The sequence below is a fragment of the Sus scrofa genome, chromosome 5 (assembly GCF_000003025.6).
Source record: "Sus scrofa isolate TJ Tabasco breed Duroc chromosome 5, Sscrofa11.1, whole genome shotgun sequence".
Classification (NCBI taxonomy): Eukaryota; Metazoa; Chordata; class Mammalia; order Artiodactyla; family Suidae; genus Sus; species Sus scrofa.
This window is the reverse complement of record NC_010447.5, coordinates 39,478,534-39,500,664: the sequence shown is the minus strand read 5'-3', so window position 1 is coordinate 39,500,664 and position 22,131 is coordinate 39,478,534. Positions and strand designations below refer to the sequence as shown.

Sequence of the window (22,131 nt, the reverse complement as noted above, 5' to 3'; positions counted from 1 at the left end):
AGGGACCTCATGGGGGCTCTGAGGTGAGAGTAGTGACAGCCTAGGAGATGTTGCCAATGTTATTAAAAGTTTGCCTCAGGGTGTTGAGGTTGGTCCAAGCAGTTCTATCTTTGCAGGATAAATCCAAGTGGCCAGTCCACTTGGAGAGAGATAAATAACTGATCATCAATTTTTCTGTAGATTTAGGAACTTTATGTGTAACAAGAAGGGAAACAAAAAAATGAAATCCTCTCTTCACTTCTGCTGTCCAGAAAATTGAACCTGTCCTCTTAGAATCTATTTGGATGAATCAGTTTCCACAGGATGGTATAACTAAGAAAACATTTTTTAGTTTTTCAGTGTAAAATAAAAAGGCTCTTTCTGAAACTGTGGTCTTAAGGAACTATACAGGGACGCTCTTCCTCGACTGAGCCTGGGCACATATAGTTGGAGTAAGTGGTCTGTGATGAGGAGTAAGTGGTCCAGGATGAAGGCTACCAGAAAGACTTCTTCGCCAAGAGTTCCCAGTCATCCCACTCTTGTCTGAAATTATAAAAGCACTGAGAGTTTACAGCCATCCACACCTCTTTAAAAATTCAACATCCTTGGGAAAAGTAATAGTTAAGATGACATCAGTCATTCACACTTTAGTATGAATCCGTTTATTATCTGGCACAAAAATGAGGAATTAGCACAGACATTGAGACTTTAAGGGAGCTTTCTGAAGGAGATGGGAAAAGAAGGATTGTTTGGAAGAGACCAGATCATCTGGAAAGAAGACTCTCAGCAAAAATTAAGTGCTAACAATTTCTTTTTCTTTATTGTCTTTGATTTAAACTCTAAAACTAAAATATGCTAAATCGAACAATACAGAAGCATATAAAATAAAGATGTATAGTCTTCTCCCCCACACATGTGGTTCCACTAGCATGTGAATCAGTGTTAATGTTTGGTTTTGGGGTATCTGTTCATTGGGCTTATAGGGCATTTTTTCCATGTTTATATAAACTTACATATGCATGTATGGTATACATACAGGGTTTTTAAAGGTTTTTTTGAGGAAAAGTTGAATAGATTTTTATTAAAGTATAGTTTATTTACAATGTTGTGTTAGTTTTAAGTGTATAGCAAACTGATTCAAAGTGTACAAACACACACATATGTATTCTTTTTCAGATTCTTGTCCATTACTTTATAAGGTACTGAGTATAGTGTCCTGTGCTATGTGCTATGCAGTAGGTTCTTTTTTCTTTTTTTTTTTTCATTCTTTCTTTATTTAATTATTATTATTATTATTATTATTATTATTTTTTGGCTGCCCCCATGACATATGGAAGTTCCCAGGCCAGGAACTGAACCAACACCATAGCAGTGCCCTGAGCCCCTGCAGTGACAAGGCCAGATCCTTAACCCTCTACACCACAAGAGAACTTCTGTGTTATCTATTTTATATATAGTAGTATGTATATGTTAATCCCCAAACCCTAATTTATCATCTCTTCTTTGAGTTTTTTTAACAAAAACAAGATTATTCTTTATGCTTAGCAATTTACCATGAACATCTTTCCAAATGAATGCCTTTTTCTTATAAGGTATAATAGCTGCATATATCCTATGATATAGATGCATCATTTTTTTTTTTTTTTTTTTTTTTGTCTTTTGTCTTTTTAGGGCCACACCCTCAGGCTAGGGGTCTAATCAGAGCTGTAGCTGCTGGCCTACGTCACAGCAACTCGGGATCTGATTAGACCCCTGGCCTGGGACATTTCCGAGATCCGAGCCTATCCGAACCAGATCCGAGCCGCGTCTGCGACCTACACCGCAGCTCACAGCAACACCAGATCCTTAATCCACTGAGCTAGGCCAGGGATAGAACCCGCAACCTCATGGTTCCTAGTTGGATTCGTTTCTGCTGCGCCACGACAAGAACTCCAGAAAAGTTTTTCTTTCTTTTTTTTTTTTTTTCTTGGGTTGCTCCCGAAGCATATGGAGGTTCCCAGGCTAGGGGTCGAATTGGAGCTGTAGCCACTAGCCTATGCCAGAGCACAGCAACACAGGACCCGAGCCACGTCTGCAACCTACACCACAGCTCACAGCAACACCAGATCCTTAACCCACTGAGCAAGGCCAGGGATTGAATCCACAACCTCATGGTTCCTAGTCGGATTTGTTAACCACTGAGCCACGACGGGAACTCCCAGGAAAGTTTTTCTCAATGGTCTGAAAGTTTGGACAGTTTATCCACCACAAAGAGATACAAAACAAAAATAATTAAGATTAAGCAAGTCTGTGACCTTAAATTTTAAAATCAAGGGCTGACCCAATTTTTATGTGGTATTGATATCAAGGATGGAAATGTGCAGTGCAAGAGACATGAGTGGGTGTGCAGACACACGATCCAGTCCTGTCTCCCTGTCTGACACTCTTCTCTTGAAAGTACCCTATCCGTTCATAAATGGGCTTCAACAGCCTAGCAGGTCCAGGAGTTCCCATCGTGGCTCAGTGGAAACTGACTATTTCTGACTAGTATCCATGAGTATGCACGTACCATCCCTGGCCTAGCTCAGTGGGTTAATGATCCATTGCTCTGAGCTGTGGGGTAGGTTGCCGACTTGGATCTGGCTTGCTGTGGCTGTGGTGCAGGCCAGTGACTACAGCTCCAATTTGACCCTTAGCCTGGAAACTTCCGTATGCCATGGGAGCAGCCCTAAAAAGACAAAAAAAAAAAAAAAAAAAAAAAAAAAAAAAAAAACCGCCCCAGCAGGTTCAAGACTGGTGGCCTTGAGGTGGTCACTCTAGGAAACTCCCTTGGGTGCAATTAATACCTTACTCAGTCCCTCCCTTCCTCCTTTCCTTCCTTCCTCCCTATTGAAATACAGTTGACACAAAATATTGTGTAAGTTTATAGTGTACAACTACATTGAGATTTGCTACATTCATATATTGCAATTTGATTACCTTAGCATAGCTAATGCCTCCATAGTTACATAATTAACATAATACAGTAAGAACATTTAAGATCTAGTCTCTTAACAACTTTGAAATATATAATACAGTATTGCTGACTCAAATAAAATGCTGCTAGATCTCAAGAATTCATTCATTTTCTAATTGCAAATTTGTCCCCTTAAACAACATCTCACCATTTCCCCCAGTCTCAGACCCTGGTAACCTCCCTTCTACTCTCTGTTTCTATGAATTTGGCTCTTTAAAATTCCATATATAGGAATTCTCTGGTGGTACAGTAGGTTAAGGATCTGGTTTTGTTGCTGCTGTGTCTCAGTAGCGGCTGTGGCTCAGTCACTGCTGTGGCATGGTTTGATTCCTGGCCGGGAATCTGTATGTTGTGGGCAAGGCAAAAAAATAAGATTCTATGTGTAAGTAATATCATACAGTATTTGTCTTTTAATTACCTTACTTAGCATAATGCCAACAAGGTCAATCCATGTTGTTTAAAATGACAGAATTTCCTTTTTTGTCATAGCTGAATAATATATATATATTTAATATATATATATATATACCACATCTTCATCCATTCATCCGTTGACAAACTCTTAGGTTGTTTCCATATCTTGCTTATTGTGAATAACGCTGCAAATTTGCATGAAGTACAAATATCTTTCAATATCCTGTTTTTATTTCCTTTGAATATATACCCAAAAGTGTGATTGCTGGATCATATGGTAGTTCTATGAGGAGCCTCAATACTGCCTTTCAAGTGGCTGAATGAATTCACATTTCCCATCAGTAGTGCCCAAAGTTTTCATTTTCTCCATATCCTTTTTAATTGCTTACCTTCTTGACAGTAGCCATTCTGACAGCTCTAAAGTGATATCTCATTGCAGTTATGATCTGCATTTCCATGATGATTAGTAATGTTGGGTATCCTTCTATGTACCTGTTAGCCATTTAGATGTTGTCTTCAACATCAATTTTTCTGCCCATTTTAAATCAAATTCTTTAGTTGTTACTAAGTTGTGTTAGTTCTTTATATATTTTGAATATTAATCCCTTATCAGATATACGTTTTGCATATCTTTTCTCCTACTGTTTAGATTGTCTTTTCATTTTGTTGATTTTTTTCCTTTGCTGTGTGGAAGCTTTTTAGTTGAGTGTAGTTCCACTTGATTTTTGCTTTTGTTGCCTGTGCTTTTGGTGTTAGGGAGTTTCTTCAATATATATTTAGAGGTGTTCCTATTGTGGCTCAGTGGACTAAGAACCTGACTAGTATCCATGAGGATGTGGGTTTGATCCCTAGCCTCGATCACTAGCCTTGCTCAGTGGGTTGAAGATCCGGTTAAAGTGGGTTACATTGCCACAAGCTGCAGTGTAGGTTGAATAAGCAGCTTGGATCTGGCATAGCTGTGGCTGTGCTGTAGACTGGCAGCTGCAGCTCTGATTCAACCCCTAGCTTGGGAACTTCCATATGCCTCAGGTATGGCCCTAAAAATAGAAAAAAAAAAGAAAAAAGAAAAAAATATACATACATTTAGAAAACTTCTCATCTCATCCACTTTGTCAGAATTACCGCCTTAAGGTAAGTTATCTTCAACATTATCCAGTTGCAGAACTCACAAATTGAAGCCACTCTCTAAACATCTACTGAGAGGAAACGGGGGTGGGGAGGCACAGGGGACAATGAGGAGACCACTAAGCTGAATATTACCTATAGACCCCAAGTTCTGGGGAAGACATCTTTGCATCTCCCTGGCCTATTGCCTTGCCATCCTTAAAACTTTCTTCCATGTTATTTGTAAATAACAAAAATGGATCAGGTATCTTTTTTTCTTTGTTCCCATAGCTCACTATTTCAGAATTTATCACATTCTAAGGTTTTTTTTTAATTGAAGTATAATGATTTACAACGTTGTATTAGTTTATGGTGTACAGCAAAACGATCGGTTTCATATATATATTCATATAATATATATACATATTGCATATATATTCATTTTCAGATTCTTTTCCATTATAGGTTATTATAAAACATTGAGCATAGCTCTCTGTGCTACATGGTAGGTCCTTGTTGGTTATCTATTTTATAGATAGAGTGTATATATTAATCCCATACTCCTAATTTATCTCTCCCCCTCTATTTCTCCTTTAATAACCATAAGTTTTCTATATCTGTGGATCTATTTATGTTTTATATAGAAGTTCATTTGCATCTTTTTTTAGATTCCACATATAATCAATATCATGTGATGTTTATTTTTCCCTATCTGGCTTGTTTCACACTATGATAACCTATGTCCATCTATGTTGCTGCAAGTGACATTATCTCATTTTTTATGGCTGAGTAATATTCTACTGTATAAATATAACACATTTTCTTTATTCATTCATTTGTCGATGGATATTTAGGTTGCTTCATTGTCTTGGCTATTGTAAATATTGTAAATTTAAATGAAAGTATTTATGAAGCCACATTCCAATTGATACTAAGACTCTGTAGGCCTTTAATCCTCCCATTCAAAGCCAAATTTACTATATACATTCTCACTGAAGCAGGGGCAGTGTGATTCTGCCCCAAAGTATATGCCAGTCTTTAGCTACTAGACAAATAATTTTCAAACTACATAGCTGGACAATTCTATTTCCCCATGAAACTCAAGTAGGATGTCCCACTCAAGGTTGGAAATCCCATACATATTTCTATCCCAGTGTTGTAACAGAATGCACACAGGTCAGTCTCAGCCTACTAGATTACTAATTTCTAGGACTCAGGGACTCTGTTTTATTCATCTTTCTACTTTTAGCTCCCAGTAGAGTGCTTGGCACATAGTAGGCACTCAACAAATATTTGTCAAATAGTCGTTCAATTTTTTTTTTTTACTTTTTAGGGCTTCACCCCCAGCATATGGAGGTTCCCAGGCTAGGGGTCCAATTGGAGCTACAGCTGCTGGCCTACACCACAGCCACAGCAACATCAGATCCCAGCCGCGTTTGGGATCCACACCACAGCCCACGGCAATGCCAGATCCTTAACCTACTGAGCAAGGCCAGGAATCGAACCCGAAACCTCATGGTTCCTAGTCTGATTTATTTCCACTGAGCAGGATGGAAACTCCAAAATAGTTTTTAAATTTAAAAATGAAACAGAAGGAAACCAATATTTATTGAGCACCACTGTTGGGCTAAGTGCTTTGCAGCACTTTTTGTGTTATTTGGTATGTGTTAGTTTTCTATATTGTGTGTGGCTCCAGGAATTATACTAGGACTAATGAAGTCTATAGGAATATACATTAACTTCAATATTAAGAACTTTCTATTGTTCATAGCTGACTAAAGATGGAATTGGCTGCCTCTGGGATGTTGAATTCCCTAGGAATATATGTGGATTCAAGATGTTATGAGGACCCAAGCATCAGGTGGGGTGGAGGCTGTCAGCTACATCAGGCTCACACACTCAGGTGCCTATGGAGGCCAAGCAAAAAGAAGGAGGCAAGTGTAAGAAGGACCTCGCTTCTCCCTTACATCCAAGATAAATTGCTACAGCATTGTGACAAACACTGGTGGGCTTTTGGCCCCTAAATTGGAGATATAATAGGGAGTAATGAGTTCTGTTCATATTCCTTCTAAAGAGCACAATCAGGAGTTCCCATAGTGGCTCAGTGGTTAATGAACCCAACCTACCATGAGGTTGCAGGTTCGATCCCTGGCCTCGCTCCTTGGGTTAAGGATCTGGCATTGCCGCGAGCTATGGTGTCGGTCGCAGATGTGGATTGGATCCTGCGGTGCTGTGGCTCTGGCATAGGCTGGCAGCTACAGCTCCAATTGAACCCCTAACCTGGGAACCTCCATATGTCGTGAGTGAGGCCCTAGAAAAGACAAAAAAAAAAAAAAAAGAGCACAATCAATTGTGATTCAGCACCAATCCTTTCCATAAAGAAATTTGGGTCCTATATTGAAAGATTCTTTTCTATTATGAGAGAAGCTGGGAATTCTCATTTGTATGACTTTCCGATTCTGATATGTGCTACCAAATTCCATTGGGAAAACAATCAGACAAAACCCACTGTGGGACACACAGCATGTCTGCACATTTGACCCATGGTTATTTTATTATCTCTACAACTAATAATGTTCAAGATAACTTTAAAGCTGAGATTCTTGAAATATTTGCCTTGTAGAATGGTTATAGTCCAATGTTTGGTTATAAATGATAAATCCTAATATTTAATGACAGTTCACAGTAAAACTAGAATGCTAAATTCACAATCTCTCTAGCTTTAACTTTTACACTCAGGGATTAATTTGTGCTGGCCCTATTTTATTTCACTGCTTTTTTGTCATCATCATCATTGCATCAGAGGCTTATCCGATTATTTTATGTAACTTCATCAACCATGACATTGATTGATAACACTGGGACTGAGACAGGCAGGTAATCTTATCATGACTTGAGCAGAGAGCTCAGCTCCCAGGGAGCACAGGCTGACTCCAATGAATTAAAACCTTGTCCAAATTGATGCACACTTTGGCGGTGATGTTTTGACAGTCTCAGTTTTGAATTATCTTTCCAGATGTTCTCTCAGCAAAATTAGAGAAACCCCATTTCCAGTGAAAGTCCTTTGACCATAAGGTAAAAAATGACTTAGAATAGAAGCTTTTACCCTTCTACAAAAACTGACTTTCTTCCCTTCTTGATTTGGTCTGATGGAAGCTATTATCTGGAATTCAAGAAAAGCAGTACAGAAACCATAAATGTCTTCTCCTGGGATGATAGATTACTGATCACCGTGTCGTAGAAGATTATAATTGTTGCTTTCTAGGAAATGACCTGCAGTGGCTTAGATCAGCTCTGCTCTGGGCAATAAGAAAAAAACAAGGTCCATTCCTTCCTTTTCTTTCTTAATGTCTTAGTCCATTCAGGCATCTCTAAGAAAACACCATAAACAAGATGGCTTAAAAATAACAACATTTGTTTCTCACAGTTCTGGAGACTGTGTAGTCTTAAGATTAAGGCATTGGCATATTCATTGTCTGCTGAGAGCTCATGGTAACCTCACATGGAAGGGACAAGGTAGCTCTCTGGGGTCTTTTTTTAAAACAGCACTAGTCCCAGTAATATGGGCTCAGCCCTCATGACCCACCTCTCAAAGGCCTCACCAAATACCATCACCTTCAAGAGTTAGGTTTTCAATGTAAGGAATTTAGAGGGGATACAAATATTCAGACCATAGCCCTTGGGCTTTTGTTTGTTTGTTTTTGGCTGCACCCATAGTACCAAAAGTTCCCAGGCCAGGGCTCGAACCCAAGCCACAGCAGCGACAATGCCAGACCCTTAACCCGCTGAGCCAGCAGGGAAGTCCCTGACAATAGCACTTGAGTTAAGCTCCTTTTTTTTTTTTTTTTTTTTTTTTTTTGCTTTTTAGGGGGCCACCTGTGGCATATGGCTAGGGGTTGAATCAGCTGCAGGTGCCAGCCTACACAACAGTAAGCAACAAGCCACAGTAATGCAAGATCCAAGCCGCATCTGCAACCTATACCACAGGTCGAGACAACACTGGATCCTTAACCTACTGAGTAAGGTCAGGGATCAAACCTGCATCCTCATGGATACTAGTCGGGTTCATACCCTGCTAAGCCATAGCAGGAAATCCCAAGCTGCTGCTTCTTCTTCTTCTTCTTCTTTTTTTTTAATCTTTTGTTTTTTGTCATTTTGAGGGCTGCACCCGAAGCATGTGGGGGTTCCCAGGCTAGAGGTCTGCTGGCCTACGCCACAGCCACAGCAACACCAGATCTGAGCTGGTCTGTGACCTACACCACAGCTAACAGCAATGCCAGATCCTTAACCCACTGAGCAAGGCAGGGGATTGAACCTGCAACCTCATGATTCCTTGTTCGGTTTGTTAACCACTGAGCCACAATGGGAACTCCCCCAAGCTTCTTTTTTTATTCCAACTGAATGGTCCTATTTGCCATACTTACAATTTTGACATAATCCTAAAGGAGGGGTATCAAGGAGCTGCTTGGCCAACTTCTAACATTGTAAGACTTAGAGGTATCTTCTCCAGAAAAAAAGGAAACCCTGAGGTTCCATGTGGTCCATTCTCTTCACCAGGAAACAGTTAAGGGTAAACCTATGGTGATGAATAGAGTGAATTTTCCAGGACCATGCCTACTGCTTATATCTTTCCTAATAGCACTCAAAGTAAGCAGTGTTGGGAAACAATTCTCTTGGAGTCTTTCCATCTCTGCAGGTATTGAAAGTTAGATACTGACTGCCCTTTGCTCCAAACTATCTTATCATATTTGTTTTTATAGTAAATGGCCTTGGAAGATATAATCTTTGCTTCCAAAGCAAACATCTAACTTTCTTATAACTTTGGAAAATAGAGGTAATGTCTCCTTCCAGATCGAAGAATGTGGTTGGTGCTCATTATAAAAAATTTGGATTGGAGTTCCCGATGTGGTGCAGTGGGTTAAGAACCTGACTGCAGGAGTTCCCATTGTGGCTCAGTGGGTTATGAACATGGCTAGTATCCATGTAGGATGCAGGATCGATCCCTGGCCTTGCTGTTGTGTAGGTTGCTCATTGCTGTTGTGTGGCTGTGGCATAGAGTGGCAGCTGAAGCTCTGATTAGACCCCTAGCCTGAGAGCTTCCATGTGTCACAGGTGCAGCTCTAAAAAGGGGGGAAAAAAAAGAACCCAACTGCAGTGGCTTGGGTCACTTGGAGGCTTGGGTTCTATCCCTGGCTTGGTCCAGTGGGTTAAAGGATCCAGCATTGCCACAGCTGTGGCATAGATCACAGCTGCAGCTCAGATTCAGTCCCTGGCCCAGGAACTTCCATATGCTGAGGGACAGCCATAAAAAAAAAATAAATAAATAAATAAATAAAATAAAAATTAGAAATTTAAAAAATTTGGATCACCTAGTCTCAAGGTTTATCTCCTATAATAAAATCTACTTGGTGCGCAAGTCCTTTATGTTGCTCTGTGGGAACTGGAATTTAGGGAATTAGTAAAAACAAAAACAAAACTCATATCCTGGCTACTGCTATTGTTGTAAATAATAAACAGGTCTTTGTGGCTGATCCAGAAAACTTGTGTCTTCTAGTATCCACAAGACTGTATTGGGCTAGTTATTTTGTAAATAAAGTTTCAGACACTTAATTCTTGACTAGTCAGTGATTAAGTTTTCAAGAATCTTAGATCAGTTGGCAAAGAAGAGGTTCCCAAAGTGGCTGGATGATAGATCCTGATTCTCAAGGAGTAAATGGGTTGTTGCTGGGTAGTAGAGTAGAGAGAACTGTGTCTGGAACCTCCGGGGGCAGGGGGATGAGAATTTGTTCAATAGAACAAGTTAATGGAAAACAGTAGCAACCAAATAAGGAAAGAACAATTCAGGAGTCAGAGTTTTGACAGTAAGTGTTTGGACCATTTCACTAGGTAAAACTATGGAACAAAGAGTGGAATAAGGAATTTGTGGATATCAAATATGGATCTTAAGCAAGTACAGAAATAAAGACCATGGAAGTTCTGCATATTTTCTTCCTAGCTAATTTCTTTTTTTCATTTCCTCTCCTTTCCCATTCTTGGTTAATTTTAAAATTTAGTTTTTATGTTATCCAGCATCAGTATCCAAAGATGGATACTGTGATCATTTGCCATAAATGGATATCATGACTCGTGGAACTTGGCATTTTTATATTTGGGAGGAGAGTGTTACAGCATCTTCATTTGTACAAGGGATAGTTGCATATTGTCAGGCAGAAGCATAAAGAAGCACATGCTGAGATGCGGATGTTCAAGTATGTAGAGTGTGTGCACATGTTGAGTGAGGAGGTAGAGCTTGCTGTGAATGCTAACTAGTCAAAGGGATAGATGGCGCTGGTAATTGAGCTATCACTGAGCTCCAAACCCACCCTTCTTTACCAGCTGGCTTCCCTTTGGGTTCTGCCAAAGGAAGATAATAGAAAAAGGCAGGAAGAGGGGAAAGGGAATTTCTTCTTTCTGTTTCTTTGAAACAGCACTTGGTCCCATCAGGGACAGTTGTTTACAATCCCCAGCTTCTTTCTGGCACACTTAAAACCAATCACATTTTACTGCTTTTGAGGTGTCAGCACCGGCCGGGCAGCAGCCCTCACTGACCACTTCTCCAAACTTCCATATTCTAGTGACCCCAACTTTCCTCTTGTTTTCCCCAGACATAGGTGTGGGAGCTGTTTCTAGCACTTCTTATCTCTGTGTCACCTCACTGATCTTTTGTGCTTTCCTCTCTCCAACACTGTGTAACCAATTTCTTACATTAACTTCTCTCTGTTGAAGTATTTTGTGCAATTTATGTTTTTTTGACTGGACCCTGACACAACTGACTTTAAGACATATTCATTCTCTCTCTCTACTTTTTTTTAGGGCCGCATCTGCGGCATATGGAGGTTCCCAGGCTGGGGGTGGAATCGGAGTTGTAGCCGCCGGCCTACACCACAGCCACAGTAATGCGGGATCCGAGTCACGTCTTCGACCTACACCACAGCTCACGGCAACCCCAGATCCTTAACCCACTGAGCAAGGCCAGGGATCGAACCCACATCCTCATGGATACTAGTCGGGTTCATTAACCACTGAGCCATGGTGGGAACTCCCCATTCTCTATATTTCTACCAGAAAATTGTATTATAGATAAATATTTGTGACAATTAAAGCTATCAGTTTGACTTTTAAATTTCACTTGAGACAAGTCCAATAGAGGAGAGACATTAAAATTATGAACAAATGTGTATTTTGAGATAACATGAATTCCAGTGATGATCCTGTTTCCTTTTTGTCATTGTGTTTCAAGTGTTTCTTATAAGTGGCATTTAGGGCAGTTTTATTTTTTTGAGCTGAATCTTCTGACTTTAATGGGCAAATTTAGTCTATTCACAATCAGCATACAAACTGATATACTTGATTTTAATTCTTCCATTTTGCTCTAATTTTTTTTCCTTTAATTACTTCCTTTTCCTATATTTCCAGGCTTGGTCATCCTAATTTTCATCTCTATTACCCTGAGTAATCAAAAGTTAACTATATAACTATAGCAGAGTGTTTTCTTTTTTCCCCTCCTCCCTCCCTTCTTCCCTCCCTCTCTCTTCTTCTTTCTATTTCTTTCTCTCTCCCTCCCTCTGTCCCTCTTCCTTTCTTTCTTTCTTTCCTTCTTTCTTTCTTTCTTCCTCCCTTCCTTCTTTCCTTAGAAAGACCAGAGTTTTAAAATGATATTTTTCTGATGGCCATGATCTCATTCATATAGTTCTGACAGGGAATCTTTTAGGGACACTAGACTGGCAGAATAGATTCAGAAGATGTCATCCTGGGTGCTGTAGACTCCACAGTGGTGAGATGGCTTTGGCTATTGCTGAGGCTCAGGGTAGCCCATCCCAAAATAGACTTTGAGGTATATTGATTATTTTGAATTAAAGTTACGTAAGAAACAGCTGATGACCCTCCCCCTTTTGTCTCCCTGAAATCAGGACATAAATCCCTCATGTGAAAAGCACATTCCCTGCATCTGGAGGTAGGATACCCTTATAGACAGAGACAGGGAATTGGGTTTGAAAAGTGTATATAAACAAAACTTGTTGCCTTTTTAAAAAAATATTGTGATTTTTTTTTTCTTTTGGCTTATATTCCCACCAACAATGTAGGTGTGTTCCCTTTTCCCCACACCCTCTCCAGCAGTTATTGGCAGACTTTTTTTTTTTTTTTTTTTTTTTTTTAGTGCCGCACCCACGGCATATGGAGGTTCCCAGGCTAGGGGTCCAATTGGAGCTACAGCTGCCAGCCTACACCACAGCCACAGCAATGTCTGTGACCTACGCCACAGCTCACAGCAACCCTGGATCCTTAACCTACTGAGAGAGGCCAGGGATAGAACCTGTGTCCTCATGGATATTAGTCAGATTTGTTTCACTGAGCCTTGACTCGAACTACCCTCACTATAGTTTGGAATTTGAATTTCTCTAATAATTACTGATGTTGCAAATCTTGTTATGTGCTTTTTGGCCATCTTGTCTCTTTAATTTACCTCCCAAGCCCAAACTCTGTTCAGAGTCTTTACTGAGCACCCAAAGCCTAAGTGTCCTTGTCTTGTCAATTCCTTACCATTGTATTGTTTCGTTGTCTAAAAAGGATAAAATTTGTCTGCTTTGGCCATTTCTTAGGTCTCATTTCTATGAGACCTCCCTGCACACGAATTAAAATTTGTTTCTTTTCTCTTGTTAATCTCTCTTGTCAATTTTATTATTAATCCCTGTTACAAGGGCCCAAGAGGGGCAGAGGAGAAATTTCCCCCACCCCAACTCCACCCCATACACCTAACATAAAGACAAGTATATTAAAAGAAAGAATCTCCAAATCAGAAAATTTCTATGAGTTCCCTGATGGTTCAGCAGGTTAAGGATCTAGCATTATCCCTGTTGTGGCTTGGGTTCAACCTCTGACCCAGCACCTTCTTCATGGCCATAAAAGAGAAAAATCTGCTATAAAAATACCTTATTAACTGAATTGATATGAGAGTTGTTCATGCCTTTATGCACTGGTTTGCTTTTTCCTCTCTCAAGAAAGCACAGTTCACACTGGCAAACTTCTCTTCATCCTTTAAGAAGAAGCTCAAGGGTCTTTCTGTAAACTTTCCCTGACCATCCTTTCCAAACTTTCTTCCTTCTTAGTTTCCCATTCCCCGCCTTCTGCATGCCTCCATTACAGCCCCTATACAATTGCCTTGCAGTTATGGTCCTCTGCTCTAGGCAGCACGCTGTTTGAAGGCAGAAACTGGTTAATTTACCTTATCTCCAGTACTGAGCATCAGTGTTTAATAAATACATGTTGAGTGAATGATTGTTTCACCAATGGAAACTGGTTTATTTACAGCAGCATAGTTCTGGCATCTCTTCCATTTTTGCTTTTTTAAAGCAAGAGGAAAAAGCAGTTTCAGAGTTAATGTTGGCTCTAATAAACATAAAGAGTTGCTTCACTAGTCCTAGCAATGTACTCCCCTCATATTTTGAGAATTTGAGGCTTTCTATACCCATGTGCCTCTCTGCTCCTCAAAGGTTATTTGGCAGGTTTCTACGTGGATACGGATGACTAAACATACGAAGGCAATTTCAGCCTTCTTGCTCAAGGGAGCAGACATTGGGCACAAGCCTCACTGTAATCCCCATGGGCTAAATTCATTTCCAATGAGATTTCCTTAGGAATAATCCATTTTGAGGTAGTTTTGAAACCGTACTGAGATTTAAACCCATGGGCTAGGACTCAGACTTGGCCAAAGCCCAGACTGGGAATTGAACCTGTTGCAGGAAGGGGGTCCAGGGTCTAAGAATGGGCTCTTGTCTAACACTCAGAAATGAATCATCCACGGAGACACACATGCTGTCAAAGCAAAAGACTTTATTGGGAAGGGGCGCCAGGCAGAAAGCAGCAGGGCAAGGGAATCCAGAAGAACTGCTCTGCCATACAGTCTCTTGTTTTACTGGAATGGCTTTAGTTTCCAGGTTGTCCCTGGCCAATTGTCTTCCTTGGCCCGTACTAGGTCTGGATCAGGGCCCTTCTTGGTGGCGGATGCACCTCTCAGCCAAGATGGATTCCTCCCAAGGATCCTGGGAGGTTTGCGGTCCCCTCCCTCCTACCGGCCCCTCCCAAATCCTTCCAGTTTGTCACGAGGGCAGCACCAAGTTTCTTATCAGGACCTCCTGATGTGAGTCAACTCATGCAGAGCAGCTTTTGTGGTGCTTGGCCAAGGTGGGCAGTTTCAGTCAATGGCACCCTAATAAACGCACTGGTTTTGTTTTGTCTTGTTTTGTCTTTTTGCCTTTTCTAGGGCCGCTCTCTCAGCATATGGAGGTTCCCAGGCTAGGGGTCTAATCAGAGCTACCACCATCGGCCTACGCCACAGCCTCAGCAACGCGGGATCTGAGCCGCATCTTTGACCTACACCACAGCTCATGGCAATGTTGGATCCTTAACCCACTGAGCAAGGCCAGGGATGGAACCCACAACCTCATGGTTCTTAGTCGGATTCATTAACTACTGAGTCACAACAGGAACTCCCGCACTGTTTTTTTAAATTAAAATCACACACCTGCTCCCAGGATTTACTGAAGTTCAGGTAGCCCACATCTCAGAAGGTGACAGGTGAGAGGGCTCTGAAGTATGGGGTGATGAGTTTTGGGGCTTTTGTCTTTTTCAGCCCCCTCCTCAGCATATAGAAGTTCCTGGGCATGAGATCATACCCCAGCTGGAGCTGTGACATGACCTATGCTACAGCTGTAGCAACACAAGAGCCATAACCAGCTGAGCCAGGCCAGGGCTCAAACCAGTGCCTCCACAGAGACAAGCTGGATCATTAACCCACTGTGCCCCAGCGGGAACTCCGGGGTGGCGAGTTTTTAATGGGAAATTTCATAGGCTAATGAGTGGGAGAATTATTCCAGCTATTTCCAGGAAGGGACAGGGATTTCTAGTAAAAATTTTTTGGCCTTATCTGGTTGGCTGGAGAACTGTCCTGGTGCCTGTGGGCTTCTCATTTAGCTAATGCGTTACAGTGAGTGTGTAATGAAGGTCAGGGTCCACTGCAAGTCGAATCATCCACCATCTTGGACCTAGTAGGTTCTAAACAGTTGTCATATCCTCAAGAACTACATCATTCTTTTAAGAATCGTATGCTGCCTCCATCCCTCCTGTTTCAGTCTGCAGCTTTTTTTTTTTTAGAGATGCCCTCTTGAACCCCAGTCTTTTAACCTAAAGTCATCTTTTTAAACCTCTCTTTTCCCAGGTTAAGGCCTTTATTCAGCATGATAGAGGCTGAGGTTTTCCCAACTCTGACGGACATTCAACTTGATTATAAGTTCAGTCAATACCTAAAATCAATGCCAAAAAAGGTAAAGTCAGAAGGTTTGAAATATAAATCCATTAAGGCCTGACATTCTGGAAATTTTAGTGAATAGCACACTCTCTGCTCCAATTATAAAAATAACACTATGAGTTTAAACTAAAATGAGTAACTTGGATCTCCTTTGTAAGAAATTCGTCATTTTAAAAATGCAGAGAAACCATTAGGAAGGAATTTCCATAAATTCAAGGTCTCCTCATTACAAGAGTGAAGATAGTTTATTTTCATTTTCTTATCTGTCACAGAGGGAAGCAATAGGCAGGAAATATTCCCCAAACTGGCCAAGCATATCTCTCATATTGCCTGTGTCTGAGCGTTCCTACTGCATCTTACCCAGTCCATTCCCACCACCACAAATGCTCTCTTTCCTCTTAGTCCAGGCACTTAAATCTCATCTCTCTCGCTCTCTCTTTTTTTTAACGGCACCCTCAGCATGTGGAAGTTCCTGGCCAGGTATCAAACCCCATCCACAGCAGTGACCCAAGCTGCTGCAGTGACAACTCCAGATCCTTAGCCCACTGTGCCACAAGAGAATTCCTTATCTTATTTTTTATACAAGACCAAGCTGAAGCCCTGCATTCTGGACCAAGATAATTGTTTTCTAGTAATATTATAACTTCAAAATCCTATTCGCCCATTTTAGAATCAACTAAAAACCCCTAGATCTTTTTAATGTGAACTGCTCTCAAGTCACCTCAGAATATACCACTTTGGTATAGTGATTATTTTGAGCTATAAGTACTTAAAAAAGTAAATTTAAGAAGAGGGTTTCTCTGAATTCCCCTTATCTGCTTAAAGACAGAACTCCAAAAGGGACTCAGTTGTCACAGATTTCCCCTCCCCAGGAGTTTTATCAACCAGGGAAGATTGACTGTTACCACAGACAATGTTAGAAGTCAACACCACACCCAAACTTTGTCACCAACTATCATACCTCCTGTCTATTCTTCCAAGGACCCATTTATCTTTCCTAAAAGTCATTCTCCCCTCAGAGGCCAACACTCCTCTTCCCCTTTCTCTATTAAAATGGTATTTAAGCCTGAATTCTAAGCCACTCATTTTTTCCCGGGTATGAAGTATACATATTAAAAACTTCTTTGGTTTTTCTCTTATTAGTCTATCTAATAATATCCAGGGGTCTCAGCTAAAAACTTCTCCCCTATAATAGTTAGAATGATACGTGGAACAAATAGGATACAAAATTGTTTTTCCTAAATCATCTTAGATTCATCTAGAAAAGTGAGAGAACATTTGCCAAAATTTTAAAAATTGAGAGAATAAGTTCACTGAAAATGTATTTCCCTTCACCTAGATTCAATACTGCCCCATACTTTGGAGATCTCTTTGTTCCTCCAGCCTTGCTCCTCCCCAAGAGATGAGGGGTGTTCTAGGCTAAGAGGTCCACCCAAATGAAGCTCATCTCCTACCCCCAACCCCTCCCTATGCCTCAGGTATCCTAGACCCTGCAATTCCTGCTACATTCATCTATGTTGGGGGATCTGAATTCCTGAGGTTAGATCACACCCACTGTATTACCCCTTGGCCCAAAAGTGGCCAAGAAACAGTTGGTTTGGGAAATGAGGGCTATGAGTGTGGATGTGTAGGGAAGGAAAAAATAATATATCTCTACCTTTCTAAGTTCTTGGCTACAACCCCCATAACTGAAGACAGATCAAGAAGAGAGAGAAAAATAAGACAGAAGTTTATTAATATGTATACTTCATGTATACATGTGAGATACCCAGGGGAAAATGATAATTCAAAGCTTTAGTTAGAATTTGAATTTATACAGTATCTTAGCAAAGGAACAATATATTTTTATGGAAGTGATGAGACAATGGAAAAGGACCTTGAGTCTTTAGGGGCAGCAAATAGTGGGAAGGCAAATATATAGGAAACTAAAGGTAGATAAAACTGGTTAGTAAGGTCTGTTATATATAGTCCTCTGGTGTCATCTCCAGGTATATAGGATCTAAAGTTATATCTAGTGATTAACTTCTGTTCTTCCTGGGAGAGGGGAGAGGAGGGACACCTTTGAAAATTTATGTTCTGCTTTTAGGCAAATAGAGGAAGGGTAGGGAGCTTTTCTTGTATCGCCTTCTTCTCAGTTGCCTTCAGTTCAAAGTAATCTTTATGCCAAAGTGGCATATTTTGCCACTTCACAGATGGTCCTTGAATGCATCAACTAAGGTGTCACACATACATATGCATAAGGTCCCTTATGGTGCAAGGTGGACCCTTGGGGAGGGGGGACAGAGGCAAAGAGAGGGGACTGGTTGCAGGCCAGGACACTAGGGTCTGGCTCTACTTCCCTTACCATGTTCTAGTACAAAACTTGTAGGTGTTAGTGAAGTCTAAATTTGAACTTGGCTTCTTGGTCATTATGGAGATATATTGGTAAAGCAAAAGAGAGAACATATTTTATTACTTTGAGAATTTGCCTTAAAACTTTAAATATTTGGGCACATGGTATAGGAGTCTTCCTCTGCATCCAGGCCTTGCAGGGATAGAAACAGATCAGCATAAATATACCCATTATCAACATTTTGGCACAATCACTTCCCATCCTCCATCCTTCCCTCCTTCCTTCCTTCCTCCCTCCCTCTGTCACTCCTTCTCTCCTTTCTTCCTTCCTTTCCATCTGTCTTTTTCTTTTTTTTTTCTTTTTTCTTTTTTTTGCTTTCTATGGCCAAAAGTGTGGCATATGGAAGTTCCCAGGCTAGGGGTTGAAACTCCACCCTCAGATCATGCTAAGCACCTCCATTTTGAATATGCATAAATAGGTAACCCATATGCACCAACACAGAACACCTGTTCCCCTACCTCTGATCACCTTTCCCCATGCCTAGGACCACCCTGCTTATCCCCAAAATATCCCAACCCCTTCCCTCAGGGAGGCAGATCTGAGACTTGTTCTTCCACCTCCTCTCTTGGCTGCCTTGTGAATAAACTCTTTCTTTGCCACAAACTTCATCATCTCAGCATTTGGCTTGCTTCATATCAGGCAAAGGGACCTGGTCTGGTAACACACTTGAAAGTATGTTGTAGACATTACAACACTTCATCTCTAAACACTTCACCATGTGTTTTCTAAGAACAAGGACATTATCCTATATAACCATAATATTATATCACATGAAAGATGTTTAATGTTGATAAAATTATCTAATACATAGCCTATATTCAAAGTTTCTACATTGTCTTAAAAATGCTCTATTGATAAAACTATAAATGTAATAAAATTCATTTAGTAATTAAAATAAAATAAAATAAATTATAAAGAAAAAACAAAACAAAACAAAAGCTCTATTGAGGCATTATACATACCTTTTAATTCCATTTGTCTAGCTGTTCTTTTTTGTTGTAGTTTATAAAAGTGTGAGTTCATGATGGATTGGGAAAAGCAAAATTGGTTCTTCTCCTCAGATGGTTTGAGAAGCACTGTCCTGAAAAAGGTGTTTGACAGGCGTATGTGTATAACACAGGTGAAGGTGTCATGTTGGAGGGGAAGACATTTTCCTCTACCTTTCTAGGTTTTTCTGGCTGGTATAAGAATTAAATTAACATAAGATAGATTAACGGAAGAAAATCAAAGTTTAGCAACATATACTTGAGAGAGACCCAGGAAAACTGAGTAACTCCCTGAAATGGCTAAAGCCCTCACCTTAAATACCATCCTCAGCTAAAGGCAAAAGAGGATGTTCGGCAAGAGAAGAGTCAGTTACCAGGAAGTTATCAGGAAAAGCAAAGTGAACAAGAATGATTACCTTTTCCTTTTTGATAAGAGTGTTTCTAGAGCTTTACTCTTCCAGGTACAAAGAAGGAGACACACTTGTTACAGCAGGCAGATAGCCAAGTATGAGCAGATAAGGGGGGCATGGGGCCAGGTGGCAGGAAACCACGCAAACCCTGGTCCACTGGCAAACAAATAAAAGCAGGAACCTCTAGGCTGACAGGAAACCACAAATTTGGGGGTAGATAGTGCCCTGGAGGCAGACAAAGGTGAAAAAGGTCACCAATCTCCAGCATCCAGATGTAACCTGTTGCCCATTATGCCCTTATAATACAATTAGCTATGCAGATAAGAAATACCCATCATGCACTGGTGCTGTGATACTTCCTATCGTAGCTTAATAAGAAAAAAAATCTTTCCTCCCTTTGGGAAGGTGGAGCTGGAATGAAAATGAAGGAATATGACCCCAGACCCCTCCTTCCCAGAGAACATTCCACCCATGCAATTGGATGTCCCTTACAACAAGAGTGCTGGAAAACCTCAGGACAGCTACTCGCCTCTCTGCCTGCCTCTCTTTAAGAGGTGTATTTCTCACCTAAATAAACCCTCACTTTTCTTTCTCAATTTCCATCTCTTTTCTGAATTTCTTCTGGGAGGAGGCAATATCTTTCCTTTGGGAAAACACAAAGGGAGATGTATCTTACAAATGTAAATGTTTCTTATAAAAGGGCCACTTCTACTTGGTTTCCTTCCCACATCTGCTATTTCTCAGAAAATAACCATCTTAAAACAGTATGCCAAAGAGATATATTAACAAATTCTGTTCCCCTACAAAGGAAAAAAGTGAAAGAGAAATTCAGCAGTCTTTTTTGTTTTTGGTTTTTTCCTAACCTAGGATCCAATCAAGAATCACCCTGTTCACTGAAAACAAATGCACCACATAAAAGCTGGGAATTATGTTTTTATTTGGCAGAATTTCTGAGGAAGCCAGCTTCTCAGCTCTGAGGTCTGCTCTGAAGAGATAAGGATATATAGGATTTTTGCAACAAAAACCACGTAGTGAGAATATCAAAAGATGACTGTTAATTAAAGAAAATGAGGGGGGAGTTCCCGTCGTGGCGCAGTGGTTAACAAATCTGACTAGGAACTATGAAGTTGCCCGTTCGATCCCTGGCCTTTCTCAGTGGGTTAAGGATCCGGCGTTGCCGTGAGCTGTAGTGTAGGTCGCAGATGTGGCTCAGATTCCTCGTTGCTGTGGCTCTGGCGTAGGCCGGCTACAGCTCTGATTGGACCCCTAGCCTGGGAACCTCCATATGCTATGGGAGCGGCCATAGAAAAGGCAAAAAGCCAACAAAAAAAAAAAAAAAAGAGAGAGAGAGAGAGAGAGAAAATGAGGGGGTTTCCATCTTGCCTCAGTGGTAACTGGACTAGTATCTATGAGCATGCGCATTTGATCCCTGGCTTCACTCAGTGGGTTAAGGATCCAGCTTTGCCATGAGCTGCAGTATAGGTTGAAGACTCGGCTCAGATCTGGTGTTGCTGTGGCTGTGATGTAGGTCGGCTTAGACCTCTACCCTGGGAACTTCCATATGCTGTGGATACGACCCTAAAAAGACAAAGAAAGAAAGACAGACCGACTTCTCAAGTTAATGAATTCAGTGCTTTCCTTTGTATGGCAAGATGCAGGAGTCTGGACTCATTGAAATCATTCCTTTGATATGCACCTTAGCTATCTGGGGCCAGTATCCTGTTTTTCTCCATCCTGAATCCCCTCAGGGTGCACAGTTCTTAGGCGGCTGTAGCTGAGGGCTTGATGGACTTAACATCCTTTGTTTACTGGTATGGCAGGCGACATTCCGCAACTCATAACATTTGTTTTTCATGTTGTATAGTAATAAAGTTATGAAAGCACCAGGAAAGCCTTCCTGTTAAATAGAGGTTGAATTAGATTGCTCGGTGTAATTGGTGGAAATGTTAAAACACTAAACACATTTTTCTGGAAATAGAATGCACAGTCTTCAGAATTTTAAGAGAGTAAGGGGAGAATAAATGCAAAAAGCCTTCAAGCTTTAATTTCAGTTTTTTCCAAGGCCGTTATTCCTTAACGATATGCACCTGCATTTCCTTCTGTAGGCTTCTGCTATGATTTTATATTTATCCTAAAATTTAGAAGGAATAAAGGCAATGTCAGATGAGGAATGCTTAAAATAAATAAAACTTTAAGCCAGTTGTGCTCATATGTTTTTAATAAACAAATTTGCACTTTGCATATTTACAAGTCCTTGCACTGTTAAACACCGGTTTCCTCAACTCTTTTTTGGGCATTCTTCTTTTTTTTTTTTTTTTTTTTAATTTTATGGCTGCACCCACAGCATTTGGAAGTTCCCGGGCCAGAGACTGACTCCAAGCCACTGCTGCCACCTACACCACAGCTTTAGCAATGCCAGATTCTTTACCTGATGCACCACAGTGGGAACTCCTGGGCATACTTCTTTTTCCATGTCTTCATGTGCAGCAGTAAAACATCGATGTTTG

At 40.7% G+C, this 22,131-nt stretch overlaps 1 long non-coding RNA gene across 1 annotated transcript; it reads right to left on the bottom strand.

Moving 5' to 3' along the window:
• LOC102164583 lies at positions 15,288–19,842 on the bottom strand. The gene is made up of 3 exons (XR_303482.2): positions 19,631–19,842; positions 19,191–19,309; positions 15,288–15,831 (listed from the first exon to the last, which is right to left on the bottom strand). It is a non-coding gene; the product is annotated as an uncharacterized LOC102164583 (long non-coding RNA).